This window comes from Schistocerca americana, chromosome 3 (assembly GCF_021461395.2).
Source record: "Schistocerca americana isolate TAMUIC-IGC-003095 chromosome 3, iqSchAmer2.1, whole genome shotgun sequence".
NCBI classification, from domain to species: Eukaryota; Metazoa; Arthropoda; class Insecta; order Orthoptera; family Acrididae; genus Schistocerca; species Schistocerca americana.
Window position 1 is genome coordinate 440,678,002 of NC_060121.1, and position 26,813 is coordinate 440,704,814.

A 26,813-nucleotide genomic window follows, 5' to 3' on the forward strand; every position below is an offset into this window, starting at 1 on the left:
AATACCACTTTCATGTAATAAATGCTCAAAATGATGTCCGTCAACCTCAATGCATTTGGCAATACGTGTAACGACATTCCTCTCAACAACGAGTATTTCGGCTTTCGTAATGTTCGCACATGCATTGACAATGCGCTGACGCATATTGTCAGGCGCTGTCGGTGGATCACGATAGCAAATATCCTTCAACTTTCCCACAAAAAGAAATCCGAGGACGCCAGATCCGGTGAACGTGCGGGCCTTCCAGCTGTCATGAAATATGCTACTCAATACCGCTTCAGCCATACGCGAGTTACGTCCCGGACATCCATCATGTTGGAAGCACATCGCCATTCTGTCATGCAGTGAAACATCATGTAGTAACATCGGTAGAACATTACATAGGAAATCAGCATACATTGCACCATTTAGATTGCCATCGATAAAATGGGGGCCAATTATCCTTCCTCCCAAAATGCCGCACCATACATTAACCCACCAAAGTCACTAATGTTCCACTTGTCGCAGCCATCGTGGATTTTCCGTTGCCCAATAGTGCATATCATGCCGGTTGACGTAACCGCTGTTGGTGAATGACGCTTCGTCGCTAAATAGAACGCGTGCAAAAAATCTGTCATCGTCCCGTAATTTCTCTTTTCCCCAGTGGCAGAACTGTACACAACGTTCAAATTCGTCATCATGCAATTCCTGGTGCATAGAAATATGGTTCGGGTGCAGTCGATGTTGATATAGCATTCTCAACACCGTCGTATTGTCTACTACTGATGTGCGGACTAGCCGCGACAGCAGCTAAAACACCTACTTGTGCATCATCATTTGCTGCAGGTCGTGGTTGACGTTTCACATGAGGCTGAACACTTCCTGTTTCCTTAAATAACGTAACTATCCGGCGAACGGTCCGCACACTTGGATGATATCGTGCAGGATACCGAGCAGCATACATGGCACACGCCCGTTGGGCATTTTGATCACAATAGCCATACATCAATTCGATATCGACCTTTTCCGCAATTGGTAAACGGTCCATTTCAACACGGGTAATGTATCACGAAGCAAATATCGTCCACACTTGCCGAGTGTTACGTGATACCACGTACTTACACGTTTGTGACTATTACAGCGCTATCTATCACAAAGCGAAAAATGTAGTCCAACTAAAACATTCATATTTCTTTACGTACTACGCGAATATGTAATAAAATATGGGGGTTCCTATTTAAAAAAAAAACGCAGTTGATATCAGTTTGACCTATTGCAACACCATCTTGCGGGCCAACCATAGCGCCATCTGGTTTCCCCCTTCAAGCTAGACGAGTTTCGTTCTTTGTAGTTTTTTCGTTTGACGCTTATTTCGTGAGATATTGGGCCCGGTCACTATCAGTGGACCACCCTGTATACGGACACAAAAGGTTAATAAATCTGTCTCTCTTCCATTCAGAGTCTGTTCAGAAGACGTCGAGCCCTGGCCATTTTTAAAGACTGTAAGTGTTATATATTTTTCAGACATACAAAGTGAGGTCAGTGCATGAATATTCGAACTTAAGTACACCCACCTCAGGAGCTCCGGAGAGAGGATACTTGCATCTCATTCGCTGCGGCGTAGTATCGTATCGCCGTGACGGCCTGAGGAAACGCGGCCACGTAACTGGCGGCGAGCGTATTTGATAGTGTGGCCGATCGTATAGCGGCCGTTACCGCACTTCCCAACCTTGGTATAGCAGTTACCTGCACCACACCTCTTTCTCTTAAGGTGTCTCGAGGCTGCGCTGACCTTTACCAATTTTTTCTCCTTATTTTTAGGTTGGTTTATCCGTTGTTTGTAGGCTGGTAGCAGCGAATCTCCCACTCAGCAGATGCGAAGTGTAGGGGACAGGCGTGTGACCTCTCCTATGGTGGACCTGTGGCTATAGAGCTGCAGACAACGAAGAGCAGCGGAGCTCTATAACGAGGTCATGGTGAAAGGCAGTACCTCACCTTCCAAGTAACAAAATAAAGCCTGCTGGTGTGGACGTGCGTTTCTAGGCGCTTCATTCTGGAACCGCGCGACCGCTACGGTCGCAGGTTCGAATCCTGCCTCGGGCATGGATGTGTGTGATGCCTGATGACCTCAGATGTTCGGTCCCATAGTGCTCGGAGCCATTTGAACCATTTGAACCACAAAATTAAATTCACAGAAAGTTCATCTGTGCAAAGAAGTTCATTAACAGTCACAGTACCTTAAATAGTAGTTGATGATAATTTTGTACTATATGGTTTTTGATGCTGCATCATTGTAGTTATGAACAGTACTGATGGATTAACTCTTCTGGTTTATACACTTAGCTTTTCCCTTCAACCTCTCAGTATATAGGACATGGTATTGTTTTTATCTCAATGACTATTATCGCATCGGGGCCGGGATATATTATAAATACATTCTCTTGTCTTCTCTTTAGACATGACTGTTTACAAACTCATCAATATTTATTAGTAACACTAATACAGATATTAATATGGTGATAAAAACACTATGAATTACAAGGATTGTGTTTATTTATAACATAAAGTCAGCCTTTTATTTTCGTTACAACAGATTTAAGTGAATAACTTTCTGCGAAGAATAAATACGTGCACGTGTTAAAAAGAAGTGTCTCCGAATTGTTTATTCCGTTCTCAATATTAACTGAAGTATTACATGTCACGCTTATTGCTCTGTCACTTTCCCGCTTCGCTGGCATAAGCTGAAACTCTCTGATGCTTTGAGGACTCCGGAAATGTAGTGTGTAACATGGCGGTGTATGACGTACCCATACCCGTGCGTGAGAAACAGCTGCAGTAAACGGACCAATAATTGAAATCCACAGAAGACTGAATCTAAATCAATATTTTAACAGGTGATGAAACCTGAGTTCACCATTTCCGCCCACAAAAAAAGATAGCATAAATGTAATTCCGCCACAAAGCACCACCGATGGCAAAAAAGTTCAGGTCCCTGTTATCTGAAGGCAAGGTCATGCTGACAGTGTTCTGGAATGTTCAGTTGTGGTGCAATTGGAATTCATACCTAACGGTATCACCATAAACTCTGAAAAGTACTACTAGCCCCTCCGAAAACTGAAAGCTAGAATTCGGAGAGTTCGTCCGCCCAGAGAACACTCTCTCGTTCAGCATGAAGATGCCGGAACGCGCACGAGCGGTTGCGTGACAACTGTACGCCTTGGGTTCACTCTCACTGATCATCTTCCATGCAGTCCCAACTTGGTCTCATCCGATTTTCATCTGTTTTCAGAACTTAACGAACACCTTCGAGGAATTCCCATCGATGGTGATGGAGCGTTGCAAGCTGACGTGAGGTTGTCGCTCCGTCAACAAAGTCAAACATTCTACAGTGGAACTATCAGCAAAAACTGTCTTTTGTTGGGAGAAATGCATTCATCGCCACGGTGATAATGTTGAGAAATAAATTTGTAGTCATGATGAATAAAGACGTAGGCTGTTACTATATGCTTTACTTAAAAAGTTTTAAGATTGTGAGAAATTCGGAGACATTACTCTTTAGCGCCCCCTCGATATTGTCGTCGACAAAGTCGCGCAGGCAGTATTCGATCATTTGACGTTTGTGTTGATTGCTGTCTTAATGTGGAGCACTGTGTCGGATCTGTAACTTGTGGATGACTCTGATCTTAGAGAAAGGCGGGAGGGGGCAGAGCCACTTCCTGACACACATCTACCTATTCTGATAGATGAGAGTGTGACGCTTAAGTTAGCGACTCTATCCGACGAATGCAGTAACAGCGACAGCATCACATGCCCCAAAATCGGAGGTGCCCACGGTCCACGATACTTACGGCTTCAGATACTTACATGAGAACACCCTGAAAACTTCAGAATAACCTACTATTAACATTAGCTTCCCAAATTCAAAGTCAAATGTCACAATACTTCTTGTTCTTGTAATTGCTTACATTCATATTTATTAATGCACTCTCATATATAAAATGTAAAATTAAGTCCACCTTGCGTTCTTTAGAGTAAAAAATCATAAATTAATAAATCCTAAATTAGTTAAATGTGTTAACCATGCACCACCGACCGCCCTTCTTTTTATTTTCGTTAGTAGTTATTGGTAGTATTAAGTATATTACATATATTATGAGATTGTGAGTGGCCCAAGGATACTTGTCTTTTTCCACTATGATCCAGATAACCTAAAAGGTTGGATAGCCTTTCTCTAAACCAAGAGACTCTACAGAAGATCTTGCGTTTTAACACATGATATTCTATTATTAGTGCACCTTCGAGCGCATACTGAAAAGTAATGCCTCTGAATTTTTTATGTGAGACTTCTTAAGTATTTTCAGATAAAACACAAGTATTTTAACATTCTACATTTCTATTCTTGACGTCTACATTTGTATATATGCCAACATAGTTACCATTCAGGCGAACACATTTCTTCCAATGAGAAACCGTGTTTCGATATCGTCACCGTAAAATGTTTGACTGTTTTGGCTGAGCTACAAACTCACCTCACTGCTTCATCACTATAAAAGTGAAGTCCTGCCAAGTGTTCTTTAAGTTTTGGAAACACGTGAAAATTGGATGGTTCGATGGCGGTGAACCCAAGACGTCGTACTGTTGTATATGCTGCACTGAGTGTGCTCTGGTATTGTCGTCCTGAAGGAGAGTCTGCTTCATGTGTGGAAGTACTCCCCGCACCTTTCCTGCGACGACAAACTCTTTACAGCACACTGTTTCTCAAGCCCAAACATTTTTACATAACACACCGCCATGACACAAGCTACAATTCGGTACCTCTGATGGCAGACGGTTGAAACTCGCGCCAGCAAAGCGGGAAAATCGACCGAGTAATGTGCGTGACATGTAATACCTCAACCGATTGTTTTAGAAGAGATTACATATTTCGAAGGAATTACTTGTCAGCATGCGCTCGCATATCACTGCCTGTATTTTCCGTTTTCGTCCAGATATCGTGAAGAATCACTTCTCACCTCAATGATTCATATCAGCCCTCTTTAGTAACCTCAGTTATAGTGACATTTCATTGCAACTATACGTTCCATAGACATTGGCGAAAATTTATCTGGCGCAGTAACTGACCATCAGATACCGAATTTGATACAATTCAATGTAGTATAAGGTATTCAGTGGATTTTCAGCTGCATAATCTCGCATGTTATGTGAGGTCAAATGTCCTGACAGGCCAAACCTGGTCTGATCTGACGTGAGAAACTGGGGCTCCAAATACTCCAGTACAATTTCATTCGGAAACGATCTGCATACCTTAATAGTTGTACGTTCATCTGCAGCCTTACATTAAATTTAAAAGAAAATTTCTCAGAATAAAAGTTTACAGTATTTTTATTCATATTGTTTCGACGCAATGAACTTTCAGTTTTTCCTTGCATAGGCAGCTGGCGTTGTGGTTTTTGGGATTTTGTTGTATGCTACGTGTTATTTGAACAATGATATCTGTTTTTCGGTACCCATTTCTGATACTTTACTAATAATCACCCTATCAATACTTCGTTGGTGGTGCAAGACTGCTATTGTGATGAACGATACTGCTTTCGGATACGTACAATGGACGGACAATTCTATGGGATGCAGCAGTCTGAAAAAGACTAAAATTATCTAAAGTTGATTTAGCCTCTTACAGGTTCTATAACAACACTACTTTGTTTTCGTTAGGTAACATAACATTTCAGTTTCTCGTGGCTACGTTCTCATACGCTTCCACATATTTGCTGGACGTCTCTAGCCTCTCGCGCTGTTCTCATCTCGCCAGATCGAGCTACTTGACAGAGACGTGCGCAGTACAGCGTTTTGTGGCCCGCGTTCGTTTCCTAGCACCGCCGTGCGTCAGTGGTTTCTGCCCCTGTTACAAGCGCACTGCGGCTGACAGCTCCAAATGCGTCCCTTTTCCATTTGTGTAGCCGCCTTTGTTCAGCTCTCGGCACCCCGTCGCCCTGTAGTCCATCCATCAGTATCAGCAGGACAAAAAGGAAAGAACTCTGTTTATCGAATACGTTTCGTCCACCTATGATTAAATTTCGAACACTGACAACTTTCTCTACGCTATACTATGAACAATTGCCATTTACAAAACAAAACACTTTTCCGCATATGATAATAAATCTTAGTAACAGAATTACATACCATACAATTTTAGAAATAAAACATCGCTCTGTTGGAGGGGTAACGAAAATATGTTTTCGTGTGGTGTGAAAAATTTTTCGGATTCAAAAGCGACGTTTCTGTTTTATGCACTGCTTTAACCATCACTCATTATATCATTGGTAGGCACACACAAACACACACACACACACACACACACACACACACACACAAAACGCTATGAGAAGAGATGAATAGAAGCAACAAAGTGTCGAAGTGAAGCGCCTAACACTTTACTCTTTTCACTTACACCCATTGAGATACTCTTGTATACGGATTTTTGGGCAGAATAATATATGAAGTTCTCAGATAGCAGTTGTAAAGCACAGGTGCTGAATATTTTAACGGTAGTTGGTTATTTAAGGAAATAAATGAAGAAGCGACGTTCAACACTGATATTTCGGAATTATCGCACTTACCGAGGTGAGAGGTATATTACGATGCTAGATTCGTGCCAACACGTTTCACCACCTCGTTGATGCAATGTAGTTTTGAAATGTGAAAAAGTAAAACTTACAGGAGATTTGTAATTTGTTTTGTATCCAGTTTCATATTCAATGAAATTTTCAGTAGACTGTGTTAGCTGAACAGTCTGAAACGAAAACGGGAAGTATGATTTTTGACAATACCATATGGAGTATGATACACTGACTTTGCAAAATAGTAACTATTTCATTAGTGCAGGATGAGAATCCAAACGGATGGTCAAGAATACATGTACAATCGAAGCAAAGTACTTTTTCATCGAAAACCGGAAACATCCCATGATCACTGTCGTACAGAACTCGTAATTGTGTTAGGACCCTCAACACATCCTGTGGATTACTCCGTAAAACCATGTAAAGCGTCGATTGCTAAGGGCCACCGCAAACCCTCTGCGTCAGTGAACGAAATAGTTAGTATCAAGCTTTCTATCCCATATCTCACTGTCAGCCACCTCACAATTTTTGAATCTGTATATCAGGGCGTCACTGGAGGATGAGCGTGTAATACTGGAACCAATCTGACAGCCCACTAAAACTACAGAATACAAAATATCCCCACGTTGATATTGTCCGTTTAAGTCAGGGAAAAAGGTTCTTACAGACACTTGACTTGTTGGAAGCGAACCTCACTACTGGACCAAACGTTAAAAATGTGGTGTCACCGCCAGACACCACACTTGCTAGGTGGTAGCCTTTAAATCGGCAGCGGTCCGTTAGTATACGTCGGACCCGCGTGTCGCCACTATCAGTGATTGCAGACCGAAAGCCGCCAGACGGCAGGTCTAGAGAGACTTCCGAGCACTCGCCCCAGTTGTACAGCCGACTTTGCTAGCGAAGGTTCACTGCCTACTTACGCTCTCATTTGCCGAGACGATAGTTTAGCGTAGCCTTCAGCTACGTCATTTGCTACGACCTAGCAAGGCGCCATTATCAGTTATTATTAATATTGTGAATCATGTACCGTCATAGACAAACGTTCATCATTAATGGATTAAAGTTAAGTATTCCACCAGCTACGTCCGTTTTTTCTACATTCTAATTTTCTTGAGTGGTTAGCACACTGGACTCGCATTCGGGAGGACGACGGTTCCATCCCGTCTCCAGCCATCCTGATTTCGGTTTTGCGTGATTTCCCTAAATCGTTTCAGGCATATGCCGGGATGGTTACTTTGAAAGGGCACGGCCGAGTTCCTTCCAAATCCTTCCCTAACTCGAGCTTGCGCTCCGTCTATAATGACCTCGTTGTCGACGGGACGTGAAACACTAACCACCACCACCACCACCATCATCTAATTTCCTTGTCCTGTTCCAGACCTCATGCCAGCCTGCGTGAGCTAAAACGCGTGCATTTCGGCCTCCTCTAATAACACGGTGTTGGCTCTCCTGCCAACCACAACAAAAATCAATGGTGTTATTCCTACCAGCGAACTGCTCACCAGTAGAACATCCCACTCAGTTCGTAACGGTCTCCAATAACAGTGCACATTACATCGTGGATTATCTGATTCACTTACGGGATGGCGTACAGTTTGATCCTGAAGTGTGGAAAGATTTTGTATATGCAACACTGAATATATTTGGCAGTTAATTCTTCAATTTCTTTGAACAGAATTGGAATCTAGATAGCTGACGTCGCAGTAGTATGTATAATTTAATTGTGATGACGAATGTAACTATTGTAGTGAACTGTAAGATACTTACGGCAATATTGATACGAAATGAGCGCTTCCGGGGGCTAGCAAAATGAGTGACCCAAAAACTGTTAGGATTTACGAAATCAGGCAGTTCAAATATCATTGGTGTTCCCAGTTTACATTTAGAGCTGTGTATCTATATATTTGTCTTATACAGAGAGGGGCAAGTAAAAGTGATCCGGAGAACAGAGCTGAAGGGTACAAAGAAACACAGCAGAGGCAAATACTAACCTCACTACAGCAGATGTTGAAAGTGACCATCATTCATCTCTTGACACCTTTTCTGGTGTGCGAGCACTTTTCGGAATGTTTTTTAACATGCTCAAAACAGGTCCTGTCTGACGCCATTTTCGGATTAAGCATTGGATGGCATTCCTTGCTGGTATTTTGACACTATTATACTTCTGAGCAAATAACTGATCATAACGTTTCCGCGACTTTGTTGTCACGTAACTTTCCACAACAAACACTCGCTGCTCCACTGTGAGTATCATCGTCCCTTTTGCACTGTTTCACTCACACTGACACAGCCCGCACTACATCTTGAACCTTCGTGGATTACGTGGCGAGTGTACACGTGGTGTGTGCGTCACGGTGCCCAATCGTATCCGCACTTTTGTTTGCTCTGCCCTGTATATACCTGTATTCTATTACCACAAATAGGAAATAGAGTCCGCCATGACAGTTTGTGCCTGTATTTTTGGGCTAATCCAACAAACCATGATAGGGATAATCACAAGGATTCGACGTGGAAGGCGTCCCCCGAGAAGATCTGTGAGGTGGTATGCATATCGTATATTATGCTCACTTGGAATTCCATAAAGAAGCTCCCTGACATGACTCCTGTACGCAATATCTGACATATAATCCCTTGCCCCTGATGAATCATAGCACGTGAGGACGCACTCATATAATAAGACTCATTTTAATAAAAATCCAAAAATAATCCCCCAAAAGAACCACTGCCTTGAGGGAACTGGCAGGAAATTTTTTACTGAAGGCCAGGATTACTGTGCAGAATGAAAAAAAATTTTGTTACTACTAGGTTTATGCGTCAACATCTCAATGTTAATGATGAAGTGATGCCTGCTGATTAATTACGGCACGGTGTGCATAGATAAAAATGACAACTAACACTAGAGGACTATTTTTTTCAGTTTTCAATACGGATTGGCACCTATCCTATCACTGACAGAGCGCACGAGATTCTAGATGATTTCCCTGTCAACATGAAGGTTATTGTCATACAGATCAAAACTACACTTTGAGCACACACTGCACTGCATATATGGCCCACAACTAGCCCTTCTATACTTATCTCGGCACGAGCGATTTGAATACGCCGAAGTTGCGCATATTTACCCTGTGATGTTCTCTGCAACGTTCAACCCACAGCAGTCGGGATATGGATCAGGGTCTTGTTGTGGTTGTGACTGTCCAGTGCCATGGGATATGTGCAAAACTGATGTCCCGCTGCTTCGGTATCTGACCGTCGCAAGGACGGGAGCAAAAGCGACAGCTTCCCTTCGAAGCCAAATCACGAGTCCTTTAATTTCTATAGCTACCAGACGGCGCTCGGGACGTCCAGTGGTTACAATTTTCTTATGAACTACCTATCCATCGTCACTCCCGCTCGTTGTCTGGTTGCCCAGAGGCTGTCCAATTAGAGTTGCTTTAAGGACGCGCCCGTGGTCTGAGGTCAACGGCCCCAGCACCACAGCGGCGCCGTTTCCAGGATTCGGGGAAGGTTCCTCTGCTGCCAGACGATGGCGCCACCAATGTCCGGTCCATGGTAAGATCAGAGGGGCGTTTCTGCACGAGATGGCCCTGTCTGTGGATTTGATAAATTCTCACCCCCCCCCCCCCCCCTTCCCCACGACTGCTCAGCACCGAGCCCATTTGTTTCCGGCAGATAAGTCCTCCAAGAAGTTCTTCGTAATACGTGTTTTTTACTGCAGTGCAACTTTTACTCATTGTGCGTTTTAATAGACATGTGACAGTTATATCTATGCGTTCGGATCCCTTAACTTGATCTCCGCACATTTCTGGTTGCCATGGCAGTCCTCAAATCGGTGCAATTTGGTGGATAATGTGGGACTTGCATATGCAGTGCATGGCCCAGACAGAACACCCCTGCACACTAATAGACTGACCGACGAGTATAATTTGCCGGCCGCTGTGGCCGATCGGTTCTAGGCGCTACATTCCGGAACGCACGACCACCACGGTCGCAGGTTCGAATCCTACCTCGGGCATGGATGTGTGTGATGTCCTTAGGTCAGTTAGGTTTAAGTAGTTCTAAGTTCCAGGGGACTGATGGCCTCAGAAGGCTCATAGTGCTCAGAGCCATTTGAATAGAATTTGTGAATATGTAAGAATCAGTAAAATCGAAGAGAGGCAAATGGGAAAAAAGTATTTCAAGCGTTCATTACTTCAAAAGTAATGGACATACGTATTAATACATTAATCCCACAGTGAGAGAGGACAGTCAGTGCCTTCATGGAACAATATTTGCGGTTGCCAACGGAAATACGCTGAAGAGCCAAAGAAACTGGTACCCCTGTCTAATATCGTGTAGGGCCACGCAAGCACACAGGAATGCCGCAACACGACGTGGCATAGACGAACCTAACGTCTGAAGTAGTGCTGGAGAGAACTGACACCATGAATCCAGTAGGGCTCTCTATAAATTCGTAAGAGTACGAGGGGATGGAGATCACTTCTTAACAACACGGTATGCTCAATAATGGTCATGTCTGGGGAGTTTAATGGCCAGCGGGAGTATTTAAACTCAGAAGAGTGGTCCTGGAGCCACTCAAAATAAGTAGCAATTCTGGACGTGTAGCGTGTCGCATTGTTCTGATGGAATTGCCCACCTCCATCAGAATGCACAATGAACGTGAACGGATGTAGGTGATCAGACAGGATGTCTACGTAGTGTCACCTTTCGGGGTAGTATCCAGACGTATCAGTGGTCCCACTTCACTCCAACTGCACACGCCCCACACCATTACAGAGCCTGCACCACCTTGAACAACACCCGCTGACATGCGGGATCCCTGGATTCATGAGGTTGTCTCCATACCCGCACATGTGCATCCGCTCTATACAATTTGAAACGAGACTCGTCTGACCAGGGAACATGTTTCTAGTCATCAACAGTCCAATGTCTGGGCTGAGTGGCCCAGGCAGGGCGTAAGGCTTTGTGTCACGCAGTCGTAAATTGTAAGTCAGTGGGCCTTCGGTTCCAAAAGCCCATATCGATAATGTGGCGTTGAATGTTTCGTACGCTGACACTTGTTGATGGCCCAGCAGTGAAATCTGCCTAAATTTTCGGAAGGGTTGCACATCCGCCACGTTGAATAATTCTCTTCAGTTGTCGTTGGTCCTGTTCTTGTAGGAATATTTTCCAGCCGCAGCGATGTTGGAGATTTAATGTTTCACCGGATTCCTGATATTCACGGTACACTTGTGAAATGGTCGTACGGAAAAATCCTAGTTCAACAGTACCTCGGAGGTGCTTCACTTCACATTATAAAGAAAGTAACGGATCAGATTGGAAAGATTTTAAGTAAACACGATATTAGACCTGTTTTTAGACCAACGAAGAAAATTTGTCATGTTCTTCGGCCTGTAAAAGATAAACGCGCTCCTCTATCAGCCAGTGGCGTATATAAAATCCCGTGTACATGTGGTAAAGTTTATGTTGGAACAACAAAAAGAAGCGTAAATACACGGTTAAAAGAACACAGAAGTCTTTGCCGATTAGGAAAAACAGATAAATCGGCTGTAGCAGAACACGCTTTTCAGCCAGGAAATCATCAAGTGAAGTTTTCCGAAACAAAAATTTTATCTACGACGACGAACTATTATCCACGGCTTTGTAGAGAAGCAATTGAAATATATAAACATAAGGATAATTTTAATCGGAAAGAAGAGACCATGAAACTTAGTGATATTTGGACAGTAGCACTACAGAATTGCTAGACAGTTTTATCCGTGACGAGATTACGATCGATAGTTAAGTTTTATCTCTGACAAAGGTTATCACTGCATGTCACGTGTAACTCTGGTCACGCCCACTTTCTACGATACATAAGCCGCTCTCAGACGTCCGACCCGTCAGTCGGCAAGACTCACCGGAGGAGAAACACCCCTCTGAAGATGTCCAGCGTAGCTCTGGACGAAACGTTAGGAGCTGAAGAGTTTCATGGACCACGACCTTACATCCCGGAAGGTTTACCAGAAGATATGTCATCCGGTCGTGAAAGCCTTCATACTATGACTCACTTCATTGTTGATAACCTGTCATTGTAGCAGCAGTAAGCGATCTAACTAATGCACCAGACACTTCTTCTCTTATACACGTGTGGCCGACCGCAGGGCCGTATTCTCCCTATATATATATATATATATATATATATATATATATATATATATATATATATATATATATATATATAGCACCAGGAGAAGATCGCGGAAATCTGGAAGTTACAAGACCCAGAACTCACCAAAGACATCCACAGGATCCTGGAAGATATCTGGAAGACCATGAAAATTCCTAACGACTGGAAAACTGCCCTAATACACCCACTACACAAAAAAGGTGACAAGACTGACCCGAACAACTACAGAGGAGTATCCCTACTACCGGTCACATACAAGATCCTCTCTAAAGCTTTACTGAACAGACTAGAATGCCAGACCGACAGCTTGATTGGGGAATACCAATCAGGCTTCCGTAAAGGGCGGTCTTGTGCGGAACAAATTTGGAACCTGAAAATGATTTTACAACACAAACAGAACCTGATCATTACCTTTGTTGACTTCAAAAAGGCGTACGACTCTATCGACCGGAAAACTCTCTTCAAAATTCTAGCAGAATACAAAGTAGAGAACAGAACACGGGCAATCATAGAGCAAACTTTAACCAACACGACCTCCAAAGTAAAGTTCTGTGGGGAACTATCAGAGCCCTTTGAAATTCGCAAAGGTGTCCTCTCCTTTTCAATCTGGTGTTAGATAAGGTCATAAAAGAATGGGAAACATCAGAACCTACAGATTAAATGCCGGGCTTTTGCAGACGATTTGGCGATTGTCGCGAAAGGTATAAAGGAAACAAAAGACGCTATTGAAAAACTGCACGAAATCGCTTCCAAAACTGGACCACAGATCTCTTACAAAAAGACACAGTTTATGAGCACAAAGAAACTCTCATCTCTGAACACAAAGTATGGCACGATTTACAAAACGGCAAACTTCAAATACCTCGGTGAAACACTACAAATGAGTGGACATAACAGAGACTCAAACGAAGAAAGAAAGACTGAACTGGACAAGGCATACAAAGTAGTGTGGAATCATTACAACAAGAAGTCTGTCTCACAAAAAGCCTAATTAGGCCATTACGATACGGTGGTGCTCCCCGAGGCACTATATGCAGCAGAGACCACACTAATCCTAGGGCATACACGTATCAGACAATTAGAAAAAGTAGAACGGAAAATACTTAGGAAAATATTTGGCGCAACTAACAACAATGGAATATGGATCAAGACACCTACAGAGGAACTGAACAAACATACGGAGACAATCACAGAAAAGATTAGAAAACGCAGACTACAATTCTATGGACACCTATACAGAATGCCATCACACAGGCTGACCAAACAGATCTTTGACTGGGTAACCACTAGGAACAACAAATGGGTGGCAGAGGTAGAAAACGACCTGAACCAACTCAACATAACAGCAGACACAATAAACGACAGAATAAAATGCAGAAACAACATTAAGAAAAGTAAACTACATGAGATACAGTGTGACAAACGAACAGGCATAAAATGGACCGAAGAAGGCAAGCAAGATCACAGCCTGAAGATGGAAGAAATATGGAAAACCAAAAAGGCAATCAAGATGAAGCCGAAGACACAAAGCCGACAAAAAGCATGGACAGAGGACCGGAAACAGAAACACAGCGAGCGAATGAGGGAAGTTTGGGCAGCAAGGAAGGCAGCAAAGGAACTGGCAATGTAGTTTAGTCCAAATGCTCTTTAAGGAAAAAACACCAATAATATATACAGGGTACTGCCAAACTTTCAGGAAACATTCCTCACATACAAAGAAAGAAAATATGTTATGTGGACATGTGTCCGGAAACGCTTACTTTCCATGTTAGAGCTCATTTTATTACGTCTCTTCAAATCACATTAATCATCGAATGGAAACACGCAGCAACAGAACGTACCAGCGTGACTTCAAACACTTTGTCACAGGAAATGTTCAAAATGTCCTCCGTTAGCGAGGATATATGCATCCACCCTCCGTCGCATGGAATCCCTGATGCGCTGATGCAGTCTTGGAGAATGGCTTATTGTATCATAGCCGTCCACAATTCGAGCACGTAGAGTCTCTACAATTGGTACCGGGGTTCCGTAGACAAGAGCTTTCAAATGCCCCCATAAATGAAAGTCAAGAGGGTTGAGGTCAGGAGAGCGTGGAGGCCATGGAATTGGTCTACCTCTACCAATCCATCGGTCACGGAGTCTTTTGTTGAAAAGCGTACGAATACTTCAAATGTTCTCTTTACGGATGAGGCTTCGTTCCAACGTGATCAAATTGTAAATTTTCACAATGAACATGTGTGGGCTGACGAGAATCCGCAAACAATTGTGCAATCACGTCATCACCACAGATTTTCTGTGAACGTTTGGGCAGGCATTTTTGGTAATGTCTTGATTTGGCCCCACGTTTTTCCACCTACGCTCAATGGAGCACGTTATCATGATTTCATACGGGATACTCTATCTGTGCTACTAAAACATGTGCCTTTACAAGTACGACACAACATGTGGTTCATGCACGATGGAGCTCCTGCACATTTCAGTCGAAGTGTTCGTACGCTTCTCAATAACAGATTCGGCGACCGATGGGTTGGTAGAGGCGGACCAATTCCATGGCCTCCACACTTTCCTGACCTCAACCCTCTTGACTTTCATTTATGGGGGCATTTGAAAGCTCTTGTCTACGCAACCTCGGTAACAAATGTAGAGAATCTTCGCGCTCGTATTGTGGACGGCTGTGACACAATAGGCCATTCTCCAGGGTTGCATCAGCGCATCAGGGATTCCATGTGACGGAGGGTGGATGCATGTATCCTCGCTAACGAAGGACGTTTTGAACATTTCCTGTAACAAAGTGTTTGAAGTGACGCTGGTACGTTCTGTTCCTGTGTGTTTCCATTCCAAGATTAATGTGATTTGAAGAGAAGTGATAAAATGAGGTCTAACATGGAAAGTAAGCGTTTCCGGACGCATGTCCTCATAACATATTTTCTTTCTTTGTGTGTGAGGAATGTTTCCTGAAAGTTTGGCCGAACCTTTTTGTAACACTCTTTGAAAACACATGCCTATAGCAATTTGTTTGGCGCTCCAGTGTTTAATTCTACCCAAGCGTACACCCCTTCGTCCGACGCAAATCTACAGTCTAGAATGTATTCCTTCTGGGCTCCAAAAATATAGAAATCACATGGGGAGAGATCGGTGCTGCATGAAAGATGTGTTAAGACATGGGGGGACATCGCGACTGCCTGTAGAACGTGTGAGTTCTTACCACCAAACTTATGCAGCGTAGTCGAAGAAGCGTTGGTAACATATGTGACCGTCTGGTCTCACAGTGGGTTAATTGTATTTACAGACATGTCGATTACGTTTGGAATAATAAACAGTTTACTTACTCCTTTTCATTTGACTTCTCCTCGTAATTTACCAATATTTCATGCAAATGGCTGAAATATGATGAAATTAACTCCTCTTCCGCCACTATCTTGTAGTGGTGGATGATAGAGCTCTTTGGAATCATCAGTACATATTATAGTAGCAAGCGGAGGGTGCTTCCTACCGATGTGGTGGCAGAGGTTACTCCAAATCAGTTTTACAGGGGTGGGGGTGGGGGGGGGGGTATGCGGCGGATTTGTACCAGTGTTAAGTCCAGAGGGTGCTTCATATACACTCCTGGAAATGGAAAAAAGAACACATTGACACCGGTGTGTCAGACCCACCATACATGCTCCGGACACTGCGAGAGGGCTGTACAAGCAATGATCACACGCACGGCACAGCGGACACACCAGGAAACGCGGTGTTGGCCGTCGAATGGCGCTAGCTGCGCAGCATTTGTACACCGCCGCCGTCAGTGTCAGCCAGTTTGCCGTGGCATACGGAGCTCCATCGCAGTCTTTAACACTGGTAGCATGCCGCGACAGCGTGGACGTGAACCGCATGTGCAGTTGACGGACTTTGAGCGAGGGCGTATAGTGGGCATGCGGGAGGCCGGGTGGACGTACCGCCGAATTGCTCAACACGTGGGGCGTGAGGTCTCCACAGTACATCGATGTTGTCGCCAGTGGTCGGTGGAAGGTGCACGTGCCCGTCGACCTGGGACCGGACCGCAGCGACGCACGGATGCACGCCAAGACCGTAGGATCCTACGCAGTGCCGTAGGGGACCGCACCGCCACTTCCCAGCAAATTAGGGACACTGTTGCTCCTGGGGTATCGGCAAGGACCATTCGCAACCGTCTCCATGAAGCTGGGCTACAGTCCCGCACACCGTTAGGCCGTCTTCCGCTCACGCCCCAACATCATGCAGCCCGCCTCCAGTGGTGTCGCGACAGGCGTGAATGGAGGGACGAATGGAGACGTGTCGTCTTCAGCGATGAGAGTCGCTTCTGCCTTGGTGCCAATGATGGTCGTATGCGTGTTTGGCGCCGTGCAGGTGAGCGCCACAATCAGGACTGCATACGACCGAGGCACACAGGGCCAACACCCGGCATCATGGTGTGGGGAGCAATCTCCTACACTGGCCGTACACCACTGGTGATCGTCGAGGGGACACTGAATAGTGCACGGTACGTCCAAACCGTCATCGAACCCATCGTTCTACCATTCCTAGACCGGCAAGGGAACTTGCTGTTCCAACAGGACAATGCACGTCCGCATGTATCCCGTGCCACCCAACGTGCTCTAGAAGGTGTAAGTCAACCACCCTGGCCAGCAAGATCTCCTGATCTGTCCCCCATTGAGCATGTTTGGCACTGGATGAAGCGTCGTCTCACGCGGTCTGCACGTCCAGCACGAACGCTGGTCCAACTGAGGCGCCAGGTGGAAATGGCATGGCAAGCCGTTCCTCAGGACTGCATCCAGCATCTCTACGATCGTCTCCATGGGAGAATAGCAGCCTGCATTGCTGCAAAAGGTGGATATACACTGTACAAGTGCCGACATTGTGCATGCTCTGTTGCCTGTGTCTATGTGCCTGTGGTTCTGTCAGTGTGATCATGTGATGTATCTGACCCCAGGAATGTGTCAATAAAGTTTCCCCTTCCTGGGACAATGAATTCACGGTGTTCTTATTTCAATTTCCAGGAGTGTACATGATATGTGCAGAAGTGCTTCGTATCAATTTTGTTTAGTAGAAGCTGTTTGACACCACTGTTACGCCGTAGCATAGAATGCTTCATACCAACACACGACGGCAGAGGGTATTACATACTGATGATGCGTTGTAGAGAGTGCTTTGTTTCGTACCAAGATTCTGACAGAAGGTACTTCAAGCCAGTGTTATGTGTAAAGAGTGCTTTGTACCATGAAGAGAAGCGGCGGCTGCTCCGTAGTATCTTGGGTGGTGTCGTTTGGTCCATAGTGATTGTGAATGGCAGAGGGTGGCTTGTGCCATACTGCAGGGAAGAGCGTGCTTCTAACCGATGTTACTTAGCGGCGGGTGCTTTTTACCACACTGCACGGTGGAGGGTGCTCCGTACGTTGTTGCGTGGCAGAGGTTAGTCTGTACTGATTGTGCTTTATGCCACTGTCGCATGTCTTTGTGCCGATGTTGCATGGCACAGGGCGTTTCGTAGCGATGTTACATTGGAAAACGCGGGAACACGTCACACAGCTACGTTAACTCAGGGAGACCGGTTCTTGACCCAGCGGACTGGCAAGTGGCAATAGATCGAGCCGAACACCTCTGAGGCCGGGTGGACCATACTGTACTGGCATTGCAGTTAGAGGGTGTGGATGCAGACCGCACAGTCGAGCGAACTGTGCAGCGTGGTAGTTTGCGGCCTCCGCCACTGCTATGAGATATTAATACAAACGCCATTTAAATATGGCACAGAGAAAGTTAGAATTTATGTGAACGTGGTGATCTTAAGTTAGATAGTGCTGTTCTCTGAATTTCATAACTCTGTGCAGTGGGCTATAAAGAAATGTCACACTATGCCAGGCATGCTATCCACCATAAATACATAGTGCTGCCAATGCGAAACCTGGAAGGGTCACTAGAGACTACAAATGCTGCGTTGACGTATTTCCCGAAGACTATGACTTTACGGAAGTCCGTGGTTTGAAGTTGACACGAATTTCGTGTAGTTTCCGTCCTCATATTAAGTAACTGGTTTTAACCGCAATTACACTGGTGGCCACCGTAAATGCAACACCAAGAAAGACAAGAGGTAGCACAACAAAATTTATTTTTTTTGTAGATAACATGTTGACCAAGTATCAAATGATTACGTTTACAGACGTCTGTGACATGTGGTTCGTGCCAGAATCAGTAGCCAGAGTAGCCGCCATTGTTGGAGATCACCGCTGCCACACGTCTCGGCATTGAGTCAAAGAGACGTTGGATGTGTTCCTGGGGTACTGCAGCCCAAGCAGCTTCCACACGTTGCCAAAGATCATCTGGTGTGGCAGCTGGGGATGTAATCTGGGTCACTCGTTGAGCAACCATGGACCACATGTTTTCTATCGGCGAAAGATCCGGAGAGCGAGCCGGCCAGGGAAGCACTTCAATCTGGTTATTGACGAAGAACCTTTGGACAATGCGTGCCACGTGTGGTCGCGCATTATCCTGTTGAAATATGGCTGTGGCCGAGCCCTGAAGGTAAGGAAGGACAACTGGCTCCAGCACCTCGGATATGTAGCGCCGGCTATTTAAAGTACCGGCAATGCGTACTAGAGGCGTGCGAGAGTAATATCCAATACCGCCCCATACCATAATACCCGGCGCAAGACCAGTGTGGCGGTGCATAATGCAGCTGTCCAGCGTCCTCTCTCCACGGTGTCTCCACACTCGAATCCGACCATCGTGGTGCTGCAGACAAAAGCGTGCCTCGTCAGTAAAGACAACGTCATTCCATTCTGCCGTCCACATCCGTCTGTCATCACACCATTGGCGACGGAGACGTCTGTGGTTCTGCGTCAATGGTAGACGAAGCAATGGACGTCTTGCGGACAGACCACTCTGCTATAAACGGCGTCGAATGGTACGCGCAGACACTGGATGATGCGTTACAGACGCAATGTGCTGTGTTATGGTTCGGGATGTCACTGAGCAATCCGTCACTGCCATGCGCACAATTTGCCTATCAGCACGTGCAGTGGTGCATCGAGGTGAATGCGATCAACCACGTCGGTCCGTCGTACCCTCCTGCATCCAACGGTCACATATCCGCATTACAGTTGTTTGGTTTCGTCCAACACGACTAGCGATTTCTCTGTATGATAATCCACAATCTCGGTAAGCCACTATCCTTCCTCTGTCGAACTCGGATACTTGATCAAACGATGTTCGCTGTTGTCTACGAGGCATAACTGATCGTCTTGTGAAACAACCACAAGGTAAACACACGTGCCGAACGTACACTCCTCCATATCGCCAAGCCTTAAATGGCGCTATGAGGTGGCGCCACAGGCGCGCGTGATGTGCGTCGGTGCTGAAATTCTAATCAGTTGCGTATCTCATCGCTGCAAACCCATGGTGTAAATTTCACTTAATTCGGATGCTTCCTTCAGGGTGTTGCATTTACGGTGGCCAGCAGTGTAGTTACATTCAGCGCTTTTTACTAATTTCTTACATCTGAGTAAGAGCAGACTCTGTTTTTCGGTGTCTTTTGACTGAAACTTAACCCTTAGTACAATATCGTATTCGAAACGAGTTAGTAAATTTCTGTCACCTTGGTTTCGTTGACGTCAAATGGTGGAATACTTTAGGCGTAAATCGTAAAAGCAAGGGATGCACTTGAGTATACTGCTAAAATTGTATTTAAGAATTAATATGATTTCCTCTTTTTTTTACAGTGTTCCCATTCAGTGTTTCCAGATAATGATATCTCACGACACCATATGTTTCTTGTTAGTTTAATGGAATTAATAAAAGCGCCTGTTGTAATATGAAAATCTATCATGTACTGCTAGAGATTCGTATATGGAACTGTGTGCTGAATGACATACGACTCTGTAGTATATAGCTTTGTTAGCTATGTCATTTGGACTACATTTCATGTATCTTAAAGTCCAGATACGTATCTGGTGCCACCGATGGTTTATCTTACAGTTTCGGGTAATATTGCAAATTATTCACATACACTTACGTCTGCATGCGTTTGGAGTATTGATATAAAAAAGTATAATTCGGGAGTGAGTTACCTGAATTCATATCAATGCCGTTTAGTGTAATTCCAGTTTACTAAAGATAAGAGTTCCATTCCATCTACATTATTGTGAAATTACTTAAATTGTGATTTCTTTGGTGTACTCTATAGCAGACCTCTGCTACTAATCGAACAGAATTTTACGTTGTTATTATATTGTAATTACATAATCAAATGTTTTTATTCCAGTCCTTGATCACAATATCAATTCTTTAGATGATAACCGGTTTCAGTCAGTAATGACCATCCTCAGATCTTTTCTACATCATGTCCTAAAGTGATAAGGCCGTAATGTCATCGTCATAACATATAAATATACTCAGCACAGCATCGTCACATAGATCCAAAATAAGGTGTAGAATAGGCCACATCGCCCATACAGCCATTTTTGCAACTCAAAGTATTGGACCACTATACATACACGCAACTATGTCGCAGCTGGTGGAATTATATAATCGTTATATCTGGAAAAAATATGATTGTCATCCACTTTATCATGGGCCAAACGGTAGGATTTAAACTTTATTTCACAAATAAGATGGATACTGAATTTTAATGAGCCCATCTCACGACTTCGTTAACAGAAAAAAGGATTATCTGTGAACATACCGCTGTGACTAAATTATTTTTCTGCAAGTTATAGTATAATCGTGTCAACCACAGTTCTGTAGGTGTGTCCAAGACGAAGATAAAACAGAGATTGTACATTAGGAATGCGAGAAGTCTATCAGTTTTGTGGAGTAATAACCTAGAATGACTGGAGATCTACAGTAGGAAAGTAAAAATGTAGGTACTTAATTTGGTGGTTAAGGTAATAGGTCATTATAAATAACTACCATATGTGATGACAAGATTAGCGTTGCGTCAGTTACGGTACACAGGAAGAACCACAGGTCCATAGCAGAGGCTACATGTAACAGTTACAAGTATTGACGAATAATGAATTTTCTGAGAGAGGTGACTCAGCGTTTTGGAGCAAGTCTCAGTCCTTGTTATGTGCTCAGTAGACTGTTAACGTAATTCAACAGGTCGTGTAAACCTTGCTCACTTAGACATAGTATCATTGTTAACTGACATGTATTTTAACGGAGGGTGTTACTTAATAAAGTCTTTATATACAACATCATATATCGATATGTGATAATAGGTCTAACTGGACTGAAAGTAAGGCGTTGTTGAAATGAAATTGTTAATAAAATTTCCTAAGCAAAAGCTGATATAACTCGTGTATACTAAAGATTTCCCTATAGTGATATAGTTGTGAAACTGTTGAGGACCTCGATCATGATGTATGCAGTAGTTCTTAGCGGTCCCGTGTTTTGGAGCGCCCTTGGCCTACCAATAGGAAAAGTGGCGTAATGTAGCTGGCCTACAATATAGAATCATCCCTTCAATGTTACACGCCTCCCCCAACCCAGGCATATTGTGAAAATTGTTTGGGTTTTTGCATTAGATGTGGTCTGGGATGGGCCTTAGATGGCTTATAAAAGCACCATTTCTACATAGGTGGTTCCTGACACAACAACGATAAGCAACCGTAAGTTTTAGGTATCGAAAGTACTAATTGCAGGGATAACCACTTCCATCGTTTCTAATCGTGGCAAACCACTCAAATTTTTTACCATATGTTCTTCAGGCGGTGCTCTAGGCAAACTTCGAAAACTTTTTTGACTTCATTCCGCTAACGAGATCCAGAGAATTAAATTTTCCGGTTATTTAAGAACATAATATATGGACGTAATATCCAGTCTGACGCATAAATGCAGATTTAATTGCCGTAGTGAACACATGACAAGATTTCTGGGTTCTGACGTCGCCAGACTATGTATTTTAGTTCCATTTTATTTACCGGAAGAACTTTATGACACGCTGACTCTGTGCAGTGGGCACTTCACACCTACACAGAGTGTCTTGCATGGTAGTGAATAGATGATGTCATATAGCGGTGCAAACGCATTACAAATCGTTATTTTGACATACGAAATTATTTGTGCTAGCAAATCAGACACCGCATTTTTTGGTTTACTTCAGATGTCGACCAAAAATGCTGTGCATTTTTTACGTAATGTACAGTGAAATTACGCTCAATGTGAGACGCTTTTGTGCTAACCTGGCATTATGCTTACTTATTTACTGTGTATACGCTGAAGCGCCAAAGGAACTGGTATAGGCATACGTATTGTAATACACGGCGCTGCGGTGGGCAACGCTTATATAAGACAAGAAGTATCTCGCGCAGTTGTTAGATCGGTTACTGCTGCTACAATGGCGAGTTATCAAGATGTTAGTTTGAACGTGGTGTTATAAACGGCGCATGAGCGATGGGAGACAGCATCTTCGAGGTAGCAATGAGTTGGGGATTTTCCCGTACGACCATCAAGAATCCGGCAAAACATCAATCTCCAACATAGCAGAGGCCGGAAAAAGATCCTGTAAGAACACGAACAACGACGAATAAAGAGAATCGTTCAAAGTGACGGAAATGCAACCCTTCTTCAAATTGCTGTAGATTTCAATGCTGGGCCATCAACAAGTGTCAGCGTACGAACCATTCGACGAATCATCATCGATATGCGCTTTCAGAGCCGAAGGCCCATTCGTGTAAGCCTCCTGACTGCACGACCCTTGATAACTGGAAACATGTTACCTGGTCGGAAAGTGTCGTTTAAAATTGTATGGACGTGTGCGGGTGTGGAGATACCCTCATGAATCCGTGGACACTGCATGTCGGCAGGGGAGTATTCAAGATGGTAAATGCTCTTTAATGTTGTGGGACGTGTGCAATTGGAGTGATATGGGACATGTCTAGATACGACTATGACAGGTGACACGTACGTAAGCGCCCTGTCTGATCACCTGCATCCATTCATGTCCATTGTGCATTCCGACGGACTTGTACAATTCCAGCAAGATAATGCTACATTCCAGACGTCATAATTGCTAAAGATTGGCACTTCCACTTGCCACCAAACTCCCCAGACATGAACATTACTGAGCGTATGTGGGATGCCTTGCAACATGCTGGTCAGAAGAGGCGTCCACCCTCTCGTACTATTAAGGATTTATGGGCAGCCCTGCTGGACTCATGGTGTCAGTTCCCTCCAGTAATACTTGACACATTAGTTGAGTCCATGCCACGTCGTGTTGCGGCACTTACGAGTGCCCACAGGGGTCCTGCACGATATTGAGCAGGTGTACCAGTTTCTTTGGCTCTTCACTGAATGTGTCGAAGTGAGTAAATGTGCCGAAGCACAGAAACCGTCAAAACCATGGAGATCTACCGAATTCGTTTTAAATAACAACACATCAGCAGTAATAGAGAGAAGAAGCGAATCAGCTGAAATATGCTTATGTCGGGGAACAAAAATGCGAATATACTGATCTTTAAACGATTATGACAGAAAAATGGGGAACCAGCTCCCTCATTCCTCATTCCGCTATCTTTACCAAATATTTCGGCATACGAACATATTCTCACTTCCCTGTGTGAAAGAGAGTAAGCGAGAGACAGTGAGGGTGGAAGTGAGAAGTAGAATTTTGGTGACTTAGGGGAAATGAGGACTAAGGCACCTGGTTTACATCTTAGCAGTGAGAATCTTTAAAAAAGGAGCGTATTCGCCTTTTTGTGCTAAGACAGTTGCATTTTTAGCTGGTATGATTATGATCGACTTTTTACAAAAACGAATTATAAGTACATGCTTTTCAAACTTGTAACATGTAATTACGCGTATCATAAATGACTGTTGAGCAGGCGTCTTGTCACAAACGAAAATGAAAACTCACTGGTGTGCTACGAATGTTGTTCCATTATAAGCACATCAGCAAAAGCAGATCTTTGAACTGAAATATTTTACTCCGTTATGGCAGTATGATACAGGTGTCTCACATAGCACCACATCTGTGTTACAAATTCTGAAATGATTATCATTACGCACAGAAGAAGACGAAGTGCCAATAACAGGGATACCAGATGAAAAAGTTCAATATAAGTGGAAAAGAAACTAATACTGTAGGGTGACAGATAAAACGGTTCGTGGAAAAAGTTAAGTATCAGTCAAATAATTGCAATGAAATGTGGGTAACACAGTTTTTGTACACTGCCGTTTTCCAATACGTACCGCCTTTTAATTTATAGTGCTTAGCTTCAAACACATATACTCTTTAATTATTAGTACCGATGTTCTGAAAATACTGTTCTACTTATATGTCCTACTTGTTAATATTTCGTGTTTATCATTTAGCACTGCCAGAACCTGAACGGCGAACCACAAGTAGCCTACTTTCTGAAATACAGCGGTGGAACATCAAACGCATGTTCACCTCAAAATGGATGTTGAAGCGTGTAAAGCTACCAGTCAGAATTAGTTGGTCTGCGGCGAGTCCAAATAGTTCATCACGCTGCGGCACACCCTATAGGAGCGGCCTGTAATCCGCTGCGGTGATTCTGTGATCAAATACTGCACTTGCGCGGCCCGCTCCCTGCGGCTGCAGAGGCCAGCCGCGGTGGCCGGAATGGGCCTCCGCCGCGTTTGCCGGATCCGGCAGCAATCTCAACTCAATCAGCCGCCCGTCCGTCCGTACGCGTATGTTGTGTAGCGCACGTTGTCATCAGCGCCGCTGCCCATCAGGCGCGGCGTCGCTGTACAAAGTGCGCAGCGTACACCATGCGTCCAGCGGCCGTGGGAATACTCGATGCTCAGCTCCACGCGGAAGCGAGAATAATGGCAGAAAAAATTAATTTTTTATTTTTTCATCAACCGAGGACTGCATTACGAAGTGATATGCTGCATGAGCACCATACTCCATTCAGTCATTTTTGAAATATTGACCAAGCGAGATGGAGCAGAGGTAAACTCTTTACTCGCATTCGAAACACTGTTCTAGTAACATCTGCCCTTCCAGATTTTTCTATGATACCCGCAAGTCGCTTCTACATCTACATTTACAAGGTGGTTATTATTAGACTTTCGTTACTTGAGCCACTGTAGACAGTAAACTACAGTGCTCAAAATAATGTCACGTACTACTTTGTAGTGAGTTTCTGGACATAACAGGAAACAAAACATATTAAATAGTTCTTTATGTTGCTGAGCAACAGTCATAAAACCTTTTCTTAAAGGAATACACCATCATTTGGCCGGTTTATTGTTTATTTAAGTAGAACCCATGGTCCAACCTTTTATGCCATTTTCAAGTATTTGGTTTTATGTCCTTAACGTGTACTACAGGACACTTAACATGTTGTGAAGTTCAAAGTTGGCCATAATGTAAGAAAAATACTGGCTACCCATGAAATGCCAAATGTAATATCACCACCTTTTAACAGGGCAGTAAATAATCGGGAGAGCACAGCATACTTCGTAAAACCAGGCTTACGTTGGTAAAAAAAACTTATTTATTTACCTACGTAAGCCTGTTTTTGAAAAACCTATTTTTGTTTACAATGTTTTTATTAATTTATAACCAACTTTGAACCTGACAACTTGTTAACTGTCCTGCAATATATATTAAAGACATAAAATCAAATACTTGAAAATGGCATAATCGGCCGAAACCTGGGTTGTACTTACATAAACAATAAAACAGTTCAAATGGTTCTGAGCACTATGGGACTTAGCTTCTGAGGTCATCAGTCCCCCAGAACGTAGAACTACTTAAACTCAACTAACCTAAGGACATCATACACATCCATGCCCGAGGCAGGAATCGAACCTGCGACTGTAGCGGTCGTGCGGTTCCAGACTGAAGCGTCTAGAACCGCTCGGCCACTCCGGCCGGCAGTAAAACAGTCAATTGACGATGTGTTCCTTTAAAAGATTTATTTTTTTTTCCTCATGTGAAGCCATCAAAGAACTTCTATTTAAGCAAAAGGTAGTATATTAGCCCAGTTCCCAAATGCGTGACTCTCGCCACAACATGTTTCGGGACAACATTACCCTACTTCCAAGTGTTAAAAACAAGG